The 11,542-nt window shown below is 41.9% G+C and overlaps 1 non-coding gene across 1 annotated transcript; it reads right to left on the reverse strand.

Annotated features, from left to right (window-relative positions):
* Positions 1-270: 270 nt before the first annotated feature.
* Trnas-gga lies at positions 271-345 on the reverse strand. Its single transcript has one exon. It is a non-coding gene; the product is annotated as a tRNA-Ser (tRNA).
* Positions 346-11,542: the final 11,197 nt, after the last annotated feature.

Consider the following 11,542-nt stretch of genomic DNA (forward strand, 5'->3'; position numbering starts at 1 on the left):
ATATGTGCCCTTTAGTTCACGAGAATCAGAGGACACAAGCTCTTTGTCTTCCAAAAAGAAGACAAAAACTGACAATGACTGGTCGGTGCCGATCAGCAGACAATTTGCCCAGCCGATATGTTTTTCCTTATAATGCAAATAAATGCGAAGGTGCAAGCGAGCTGGACAAGAATGACGAAAATATTCCCTGGAGAAGGGTAACAAGAAGGACAAAGGACAAACAGAAATCTCCAAACACAGCTAGGTGACTGGTGCGCTACCGAAAAAATCCGCCTGGTCCGGGTATCGAACCCGGGACCTCTCCATTTCCAGTGGAGCGCTCTACCAACTGAGCTAACCAGGGGCTAGACGTCTAACCCCTGGTCAGCTCAGTTGGTAGAGCGCTCCACTGGAAGTGGAGTGGGTTCGATACCCGGGCTAGGAGGATTTTTTCCGTCGCGAGCCATTCACTTAGCTCAGCTATGTTTGGAGAGTTGTGTTTGTCCTTTGTCCCTCTTGCTCCACTTCTCCAAAGATCATTTTCGTCGTGTTTCTTTTTTTTTTTTTGACACAAACATTTCTTACTATCTTAAAGCAGAACCGGTCAGTAACTATTAAGATTTTTACAAGCTCCGGCCGTTTCCTTCGAAGCTGATTCAGGGAATTCATTAAAGAGAGTTGATTATTACGACAACCACGATTTTCAAGATTTACCACTGGGGAAGCAAAATCCTGCATCTGCATCAGCTGTGCATTACTTTTTTTCTCCCTGCTGAACAGCCTGTATGCTGTCAAGCTTATCGATTTCCGTTTACACTGATCATATAGATAGACCTTCGCCGAAATCGCCTTTTGCGAGCTGCCGTCTTTGTCTGCTGGGCTGTGGAAGGCCTTCTGAGCATGAGCTGTAGCTCTGCTGTGCGGTATAGCAGACGCTGCGCATGCGTCAACAGCTCAGTGATTCAGCATTTTTCGCCCGGGTGATAAGCGATGGAAAGGTTGCATTGCACACGTCAGCTATACTTCGTTTCAGCTTAGACGCAGTCGACGCTACAGGCCATTCAGACAGTTTCAAAAGCGCACCGTCATGATGTTCGGTCGTGGTTTTCTACGTGTTTTATCATCGCTGAACCAATCAAAAGGCGCTTTTGACACTTATTGATTGGGCCCTTGCGTCGGTTGCGTCTAAATTTAAGCTGAAACGAAGTATTGTAATTTGGCTGACACCTGATTTGCTTTGATTAATTAATTTGACCGTTAAACGTTGCTTACCAGCCAGTAGACCTTTTAGCTCGACCTGGAGGCCATGCAGGATTGAACTCCATGTCGCCGCAAAAAACATTTTCTTAAACCACTCAAGACATCTTATGTTTTTTTGTTTTTTTTTTCTCTTCCCATCTGTTAGTTCTCCACACAGTTTTCTAGACATGGCTTGCCAGGCACGTAGCCAGGATTTTGATTCAGGGCGGGCGGGGGGGGGGGGGGGGGGGCAAGTAAAATGGAGGATTTCGGAGGGGGGGGGGGGGGGGGCGGGGGGCCCAGTCTTTGCTGTGTCGCGCGATGACGGCGCAGCAAAGGTTGGTTGCACTATTTCTCCACGGGGCGCCGTGCCGCCGGGGCCCAGATGCGCTCTGATAGCAAACCGAAACTTAAAAACCCGTTGATTTTGTGCAGTTTTTCAGAAAGCTGTAACATGCTTCGCGTGCCCTCTATCGTTCTGCGATTTGTTGATTTAGTGTTTTTCGATGATGCTGAGCAATTTTCTAATTTAAACCATGCCCTTAAACACAATATTAAAAAAAGTTAATTACGCAAAAATAATTAACAGCTTAATTATCCCGGACTTTACTAATTTTCCTAAATGGGCCCCTGGCTCAGGACCAAAACGCCACAAGCCTTTTTTTGTTGCGATGAGTAGTTTTTGCAGGAGATTTGGCCTGCGTTCTCTGAAACACCCTGTATATATATATACCGGGTGTTTTTGCGAAGACTTTCAAAAATCCTAAAAATTAGGGCGATTGAAAAAAAAAAAGAAACTTTCTTCGGGAACAAACTACCAGCCACGGCGGACGTCAGGAATTGCCAAAAACCTACTAATTAGCCAGATAATTAATTAAAACGTGTTAATTAACTTTTTAATTAGGGGAAATAGACATGGTTCCAATTAGAAAGTTGCTGAGCGTTATCGAAAACCACTAAATCAGTCATTTTCAGAAAGACTTTGAGCGCGTGAGACGAGTAGTAGCGCACTAAAGTTACCACTCGTGGAGCAGGTACAAGGCTAGCGGTTGCGGTAAGGCGCCCGCGCGATTTTTCCGCCTCTTATCTAGCCCCAGCCTTGTACCTGCTCCACGAGTGGTAATTTGAGTGCGCTACTACTCGTCTCACGCGCTTAAAGTCTTTCTGAAAATGACTGATTTAGTGGTTTTCGATAACGCTCAACAATTTTCTAATTGGAACCATATGTCTATTTCCCCTAATTAAAAAGTTAATTAACAAGTTTTAATGAATGATCTGGCTAATTAGTATTTTTTTGGCAGTTCCTGTCGTCCGCCGTGGCTGGGAGTTTGTTCCCGAAGAGAGTTTCTTTTTTTTTCAATCGCCCTAATTTTTTGGATTTTTGAAAGTCTTCGCAAAAACACCCGGTATATATATATATATATATATATAATCCACCTGATGAAGAGCGGTACCCCGCTCGAAACGTCGTAATAAACTTCGAATTAGTAACTCCGGCAGTACGCATCTTTGACATTATATATATATATATATATATATATATATATATATATACATTTTTTTTGGGGGCTCGTAACTGCTTTGCGTTTCCGAAGCATAATTAGCGCAAATACAAACGCGTTTTTATTTTAAAATTATGAAATGTTTTATAACAAAAACTGACCTCCTACAAGTTTGTCCGTCCGTCCGTGCGTACATTTTGCATAGGACAAACATAGTACTACCAGAAGCGCGCTCCCGACGTTTAGAGTCAACCAACCAGACCGCTCGGAGAACCTAATAGGTTTTATAAAACACCGCTACGAACCCGTCAAAAGGATGGACGGTTGGGAACGCCATTTATTGGCGATTTTCATCGCGTGTTTTAGAGCGCAGCTCTCAGGCGGCCGTTTCCGGCTTGAGCGGCGTCGGCGTAACCACTCGGTGCATTATGAGACGTTTCCCATAATGACGTCACACGTAACGTCACGAGGGTCACCAATGACGTCATCTATGCTTGATGTATCTATGACGTCACTGGTGACCCGCTAAATTTAGCGGGAAAACTTCCCCGCTAAATTTAGCTTAAAATTTCCTTGCTGAATTTAGCTCAAAATTTTCTCCACTAAATTTAGCGGGAAAATTTTTCCCTAAAGGGGGGAGCAGGAGAGGAGGAGGGGAAAGTACGGACGAGGAGGAGGGGCATACTCTCCCGTCCCATACCTTCCCCCCCTCCTCCTCAAAAGCTGCGCTCGAATTTGGCGTTACAGGGGATTGTAAACGCCTTTCATTTTTTGAGCCTGCTTTCACGACTTCTTCATTAGACCATCACGCGCTTGTGATTTTAATAGAGCCCTGCGCGGATAACAGTTTGAACATCCGCATCCGATCCACATCCGCAGACTTCGTATCCGCATCCGAACCGCACCAGCAAAATTCGGAACCGAATCTGACTCTCAATCCGCGCATTCATTTTAATAATGATAACTAGCAAGAAAAAAATTTATACAACTGAAAAAAAAAAAACTCTTCGTGTAAGAATGTGGTGAAACTCATTTCATGGTATTCTGTTTTATCGTTTCTACAAAATAGGCGATCATCCTTCCAGAGACACTTCGCATCACTCGAAAGGTGCTCGCAGTCAGACTTGTACGTAACCCATTCCAAGTAACGAAATCACTTGTAAACTCTTACATTTATGAGTAATTTAGTAACGGAATAATTACATCTTTTCTAGAGTAATTTTAAAGTAATTCACTTACATTTTTTATGTAACAGATTCCTTGTAATCCGTTATATGTTTTACAGGGCCAACCCCCCCCCCCCTCCACCTCCCTTCTAAAGTTTTTCTTAATTTTTTTTTTAATGATTTTGGTAAAGTCGAGGCGCAGTGACACTGTCACGCGAATTGACCTGCGCAAAGGGAGGCTTGGCACTCTTCAGTTCCGCAAAGCCTTTTTTTGCAACACCAAGCCCCTGAATCTATTTTTTTAGACCCTAAAAACAATGTCAATAAGTCAAAATAAGCATTTCTATAAAAAAAAAGGGGGGGGGGGGGGCAATTTATATCCGCTTTTTTAGTCCCTTTGTTTGCGCTTTGCGATCGAAGACGGGGAGAGAAGGACACCAAGTTATTGTGTGCCTCTTCGAGAAGCTCGAGGAGGTAAGTGCACAGACAATAAGTAACAATGTCCTTCTCGGCTATAGTGACTAGGACCATTTTCATAATGCCACAATACGAGACAACGCTCTGTCTACCCTAAAATCCGCTAAAAGAGATTTGATAATATGTGGAGGTGTTATTGTCAAAAGCATCCTCGTTCGTTGCTGCACACGGGTCTAGGTCAACTCGTCGAAAGCCAACTCGTCGACGGCCAACTTGTCGGCGGCCCATTCGTCGAATAGGCCAGTTCGTCATGGGCGGCGGAGAAAAGCTCACCGGAGAAAAGCTCACCGGAGAAAAGCTCACCGCAAAACCGGCAGATGCGGAGAAAAGCTCACCAGCCTTTGTGCGGATGCGTAGAAAAGCTCACCGTTAGCTTGATTCTGCGTCAAACGTGGCAATTAACATAATTCGCATTCGTCACTTCATTAAAAATATGTGCTCTTTTTTTTTTTTGTAATATTCTTGAAGTTCATTGGGCATATTCAATAATTCCTCAGAAATTAGTAATCACCCATTCTATAAAATAATGCAGCCGCGAGCATAAAATCAAAATATCGTACACCGATAAAAAAGGCAACAATTTATTGACAGCTGGCAGCGCGCCGTCGCAAGCTCTGTCAGATAAAGAGGTTTGTTCTTTGCGAGCTATAATGAATAGCGGTGTGTGAACCGGTTCAGCTCCAAATATTGTGTAGTGCCTAATAGATAAGAAGGCGTTTGTAGATGTAAACAGTGTCAGCTACGCTGTTTTCTTTCTGTTAATTTCACTAACAAAACTTTAGTTGCGAGAACAGCTTCGCTTGTCGTGTTTGTTTTCTTCACACTGTCGTCGTCGTTTGAGCGGTTTTCATCATGTACAACGTTTACCAATTCGCCCTATTCGCTGCATAACAGAAGGCTACTTCTTCTATAGGTTACGAGTAACAACGGTGCCATTGCGCAGCTCCGAAGGTCATGGGTGGCTCACCATAGAAGGGCACTCAGTAGAGAGTTTTAGTAGATCGTGTTTTCAGGCCACGCTATTTGTAGCGGGAGCTCGCGCTGCCACTTGGATGCATGCTCTGAAGCACGCGCCCGCAGCAGTAGCGTGCATTTGAAAACTATCTACTAAAACTCCCTAGTATCACACAAAGGGAACGTGTGAAAACACCAGCACGAACGGCTAGAAAGCGTGCATGTCCGTGGAAGAAAGAAGCCTCGATATCCTATTGACTGTTTTATCCTGTTTTCAAAGGAAGCTTCAAAGAGAATTTCAGGCACCGCGTTGTTGCGCATGCACTTTTGAATTTTCGGCAGTTACAGCTTTGATTTTTTTAGGTTTTAGGCAGACATCATTAAATTTTTTTAACTTTTTCCTGTTCTTCAAGTTCATAAAGTTTTTAGTTAGGCTTTCCTTGCCTCGAGAGTAAGCCACAGAAAACACTCGCCCGCAATTAATTTGGGAACAATATAGCCATTCAGCTTAACAAATATTACAGAGGACATTTTCTTTTTTACAAAGCTGACGAATTTTAATGATTATAAATTGATATATGTTACGCATTATCCAACAGCCTGCATATAAAAGGTAGAAAAAATATCGGTAAGCTTTTCTCCGCATACGCTCAATGGCCGGTGAGCTTTTCTCCGAATCCGCCGGTTTTGCGGTGAGCTTTTCTCCGGTGAGCTTATCTTCAGTGAGCTTTTCTCCGGTGAGTTCTTCTCCGGTGAGCTTTTCTCCGGGATTCGTTCGTGATAGGGCAGCTCGTCGAAGGAAAACTTGTCGAAGAGGCCAACTGGTCGCCGCTGTTTCAAAGCCACAATATATAATTTTGTCCGGATATATCGAAGCAAATCTTGCCCTATAGTAATGCGTAATATCGCCGCACGGTAATAGCCTCCGCTCTTTCTTGTCGAAGATAACAACTTCCAGCTTTCGCCACTTTCGCGGTGCAGTGGGAGGCGATCACTACGTCGCGCGTGTATCACTGGGCCGCGTGTTAACCTACACGGCCCACCCGTTGACCCCGCTTCGCGGCGACAGTCTACGGCGGCTCATAACATAAGTGCTAACCCACCTGGCCCATCAGTCACGCCGCTTCGCGGCGACAGTCTGCGACGGCTCATTACAAAAAGTAATAAAACAAACAAGCAAAAGGACGATCCCGAAATGAACATTTCTCAACTTGTCTCAAGATACTGTCCTGTCTTCGCAGTCTTGTGATTTTTCTTTCCGTCTTGTAACCTAAGAAGGGCGCTGTGTCCAAACACAAATAAAAATTTAGGTCAAAAGGTAAGAAGGAACTACAAACTTTAACCTCTGGCCGTGATTCAACCCATTCGACGAATCGCCTTTCGACAGATTGCCCCTTTGGACAAGTTGCCCTTCGACGAATTGCCCTATTACGAATTGGTAACCGGACAAAAGCTCACCTCTTCTTTTTTTTTCGCTACCCGGGCGAAACAAGGGCTCTGATAACGTGCAGACGCGATGGTCATTGCACCATTTTTAGGAGAAGTGGTACCCCATCCCATGCAAAGGTGTCGACAAATAAGCCCTAACAGGCAGAGAAGCAACTTTTGGGACCAAAATTAAGATAACCAAAACTGAATGGAGCTAAGATCAAGCTTGCTTGACTCAACTTTCAAGGTATGTCGGAGTACCCTCGTGTATCGCCCAAGAAACTTCGTGAACCGGAGTTTTTGAACCCGAAGAGGTGCACCGAGATCTACCAAGACTACTGGAGTTAGTAGACAAATGCATTCGCTTCGAACTAATCGATAAATAAACTTGTTTCTACTCTAATCAACAAACCATGCGCCTGTCAGATTAAATTTATCGTTGCATTTTAGTGTCGCAGGCAAGCACCTAAGTTGTCCGCACTCAACTTAAGACCAACATTAAATTTTCTTCTGGTGAGCTTTTGTCCGGGTTTGTGAAAAAATGGGTGAGCTTTTGTCCGGTGAGCTTTTGTCCGGTGAGCTTCTGTCCGGTGAGCTTCTGTCCGGTGAGCTCTTGTTCGGTGAGCTTTTGTCCGGGATTCTTACGAACTGGCCTATTCGACGAATGGGACGTCGACAAGTTGGCCCTCAACGAGTTGGCTTTCGACGAGTTGGTCGGATCCCGCTGCACACTTATCTTCTCTTAGAAAACAGGATGTATCTTTTTTTTCTGTTTCTTTCACCTTATTTGACCCTGTATTAAAAGCTACTTACTTTTTTGTAGTCCAGCTTCTAGGGTCGGCCCACTTTATTTGCAAATTCCAGCCAGTTTATCATAATCTCAGTCACACTTTTTGCGAGTCAGCGTTCTTCTTCATGTTTTTACCCCAGCAGGACGCATTTTATCTCAAGCAGATATTTTCACAAATTAAACAAATTGGTGTCTAACGTAGACTTGATATACTGGGCTTGAGGAGAGAGGGAAACTCGTGAGCGCGGGTCACAGTACTCTGCCCTTCGCTGCCTAGCTGTGGCATCAGCGGACGTCTATATGGAGAACACCGGAGTAAACTGCAGTCTGTTCGTGCTCAGTGCGTTTTTGAACCGCATCAAAAAAGGTACGCACGGCAAACGTACGTTTACATTTCCTTGTTTTAATCGACGTTCTAATTAATTGTTGTTATGAGTGTACTTTTTTTTTCGGTTACTTTTGTTTATGAACTGGAAACTTTTTTTTTATTCACCAACGTCTCAACCGAGGCTCGACATGTTCAGAACCAAAGGAAGAAGAATATCGCAAACCTTATTTATTATTCAGTTATCACCTTACTGTTACAACTATGTTTTGCTATTGTCTCGCAATATGGGCCGGTACAGTAACATGGACATAAATCAATCAATCAATCAATACTTCATTTTCTCTCACAAGAAAGATGGCAGCTGGGACAAAAAGCTGCAACAAGTGCAGCTTGACGAGGCCCCAGCTCCAAGGTGGCAGCTTGCAGCCGACAACAGTCAAACATGCACTAATGCACAACCAATGCAGGCAAAATAAATATATACACAGAGGTGTACTTTTAGCTCAAAATGCAAAACAAAAAAAAAACAAAAAAAATTAACAAAATAAAATAAGACATTATTGTTACTTAGTACACCAGTTAACAATGCACACTTGAAAAGCAATAGCAAATAACTAACATTCACAGGCTAGATAGAATATGCATGAATACTTCAAATGGCAAATTGTGAGAAAAATATCCCTTATGATGAAACGTGTTTAGTAAGGATGGTAGAGTGTACCTAATGGATCCTAGCCCATAGTTCGTTCGGGGGGTGGGTGCATACCACTGTTCATTTAAACGCGTGCGATATATGTTTGTATTCCTAAGTAACTTGGATATTTTGAGAATATGGCTATGTTCACTATTTACTGCAACATTGTATGAAGCTAGGAGGCGGAAGTTGTACATGTGTTATTCTAACAATCTTAAATCGTGTGAAAAGCGGATCTGTGTGAAAAAATACGATACATTCGCGACCACTCGTAAGGCTTTTTTTTCTGTAGGGTTAGAAGTGTATTCACATTCTGTAAGGTAGTGGTGCCCCATACCAGATGGCAATACACAAAATATGACTGACAAGGCCGTGGTAGATGATCTGCTTACCAAATGGGGTGAAAATAGAGCGATATCTCGATAGCAATCCTACGGCCTTTCTGGCTTTTTGATGAATATGGTTTACATGGTCATTCCATGATAAAGTATCGGAAAAGAGTAGACCCAATATTTTAAACGTTTTCAAAATTTCAATGTTTTCACCGGCTACATTGATATTTAAATTAGAAGGAACTGTTACGTTTTTTGAACGGAATATTATGCATTTAGTTTTGCTCGTGTTAATTTGTAATCTATTTACCTCAGCCCAAAGGCTAAGATTGAAGAGCATACGATTTGCTGACAGTTCCATCTCGTTACGTATAACCCTTCAAGAAAAGTGTGGTATCATCAGCATAGGCTATAACTTTGCAATCAGGAACACAGCGCTCAATTTCATTTGTGAATAAAACAAAATAATAGCGGGCCTAATAAACTTCCTTGAGGTACTCCTGTTTTTACCGGCTTGGTGCACGATACTGAACTGTTGATTTTAACATATTGTCTGCGCTCAGCGAGATAAGACTTAAATAAATTAAATGCAGGTCCCCGTATACCGTAGCGTAGTAGCTTTCTCAAAAGAATTTCGTGGTTAACTAAGTAAAATGCTTTAGAAAAATCTACGTATATTGCTAATGTTAGCAGTTTATTTTCGATGTTATTAATTATTTCTTCTTTCTGAGACAGCAGAGCCGATTCCGTAGATATTCCTTTTCTAAAGCCATGTTGGCAATCTGTTAATAGCGAGTAACGTTCCAGAAATGGTGATAGTTTAATATGAAGAATTTTTTCAAACCCTTTAGAAAAAGTGGATAGTATGGATATAGGCCTATAGTTTCCCAACACATTTTTGTCCCGCTCTTAAAAAGTAATACAACCTTTGCAACTTGCATCAGTTTAGGAAATACTCCAGACGACATTGAAAGATTAAATAAAAATGTCAACGGTGCAGATAACAAGTCAATAACAAATTTTATTGGTGTTATGTTTAAATCATTTACATCTTCCCCATTGCTGTTTTTTATACTGTGGAACGCTGATATTACTTCTCTCTCATCTGTAGGACTTAAAAAGAACGAATTAATGTTATCACTAATGTACTTACATGGGTCTTCGCTGTTTGTTACATAATGAGTGGTGTTCGCTAGGTTGACTAGAGTAGTCATTAAAGGTGTTCGCAAGATCTGTACCAGACAATTCTTGCCCACAATGAATAATTTTGTTTAGCATGGTTTTATGATCGTGTGGTTTCAAAACACGGTTAATATTTTTCCATATCTTATCTGGCTCGTGTTTTTGTATATTACCGAACATATTATTGTAATAACTTAGCTTTTTTAGTTAGGGCATTCAATTTGTTTCGATATAGTTTAAACTTCGCCAAGTCATCAATCTCTTTAGACTTAACAAATCTACGATATAAATTATTTTTTTATTTCAATTCTTCTTAATAAATCTTGGATGACCCAAGGTTTTTTCGATTTTTTGCCAGGCTTAATGAACTTATAAGGAAAATTGTTATTGTAAATTTCTTGGAATGTTTTCAGAAATACTTTATAGGCCTTGTCGGGAGAATCATTAGCATAGGCTAAACCCCAGTTAGAGGTTTCTATGGCGTTCCTAAATGACTCCAGTCTCTGCAATGTAATGGTTTGTAACTTAATTAAAGCATGATTGTAAACCTGAGACTGGGGCAGGATGAGAACACAACAGAAGGTAGTAAAAGAGGAGGCAACGTTGAGACGTTGCCTCCTCTTTTACTACCTTCTGTTGTGTTCTCTTCCTGCCCCAGTCTCAGGTTTACAATCATGTTCAACTTACACCAGCTCGCCTGCACTCTGACTATTTTTTCGTTAATTAAAGCCTTCGCGCTTTCTCCTTTTATTTGGGCAATGCTTGTTCGTAAGAAGAAATATAGGCAAATTGTCACTGCTATCGCAGCTAATTACACCGGAGGACGATATATCATCATGAAAACAATTCGTAATAAAGTAGTCAAGCAAAGTGGAGCCGTTATCAGTTATTCTTGTCGCTCCTGTAGAAACGCATTCGAAACCGTTTGATTCAACGACGGAATATAAATTATTGCGAGCAGTGGATGTTTTTATTTGGTCAATGTTAAAATCTCCCCCCAGAAAGAGGGTAAGGTTATTGTCACTAACGTAACTGAGTAATTTATCAAGTACCAGGAGCAACATGTTTGCGTTGCCAGATGGAGGGCGATATAGTACACCGAACACATATATACCACATTGTACTGACAATAATTCCAATGACTCGTTCATTTCTGTAAATTCTGGAATAAGGCAAAAATTTAGAGATTGGTCTACTAACATAGAAACACCTCCTCCTTTCCTTACGTTGCGTCGTATGGAAAAATGCTCGTAATTAGGCAAACGAAAATCATCTGAGTCAGGTCTATACCAAGTTTCAGTAAACATAAGCACACTAAGAGAAAACCGCAAAGTATCAAAGAGAGTTTCAATGTCATCAGTTTTTGACAGCATAGATCGGACATTCATGTGAAAGAATGATAGCGCAGTCCGCCCCCTTTTCCTGTTACCTATTGCCGTTGAAAATTCCTCAGGCTTGAGGCATAACTCAC

The sequence above is a fragment of the Ixodes scapularis genome, unplaced genomic scaffold (assembly GCF_016920785.2).
Source record: "Ixodes scapularis isolate PalLabHiFi unplaced genomic scaffold, ASM1692078v2 PGA_scaffold2__306_contigs__length_199485367, whole genome shotgun sequence".
Lineage (NCBI taxonomy): Eukaryota > Metazoa > Arthropoda > Arachnida > Ixodida > Ixodidae > Ixodes > Ixodes scapularis.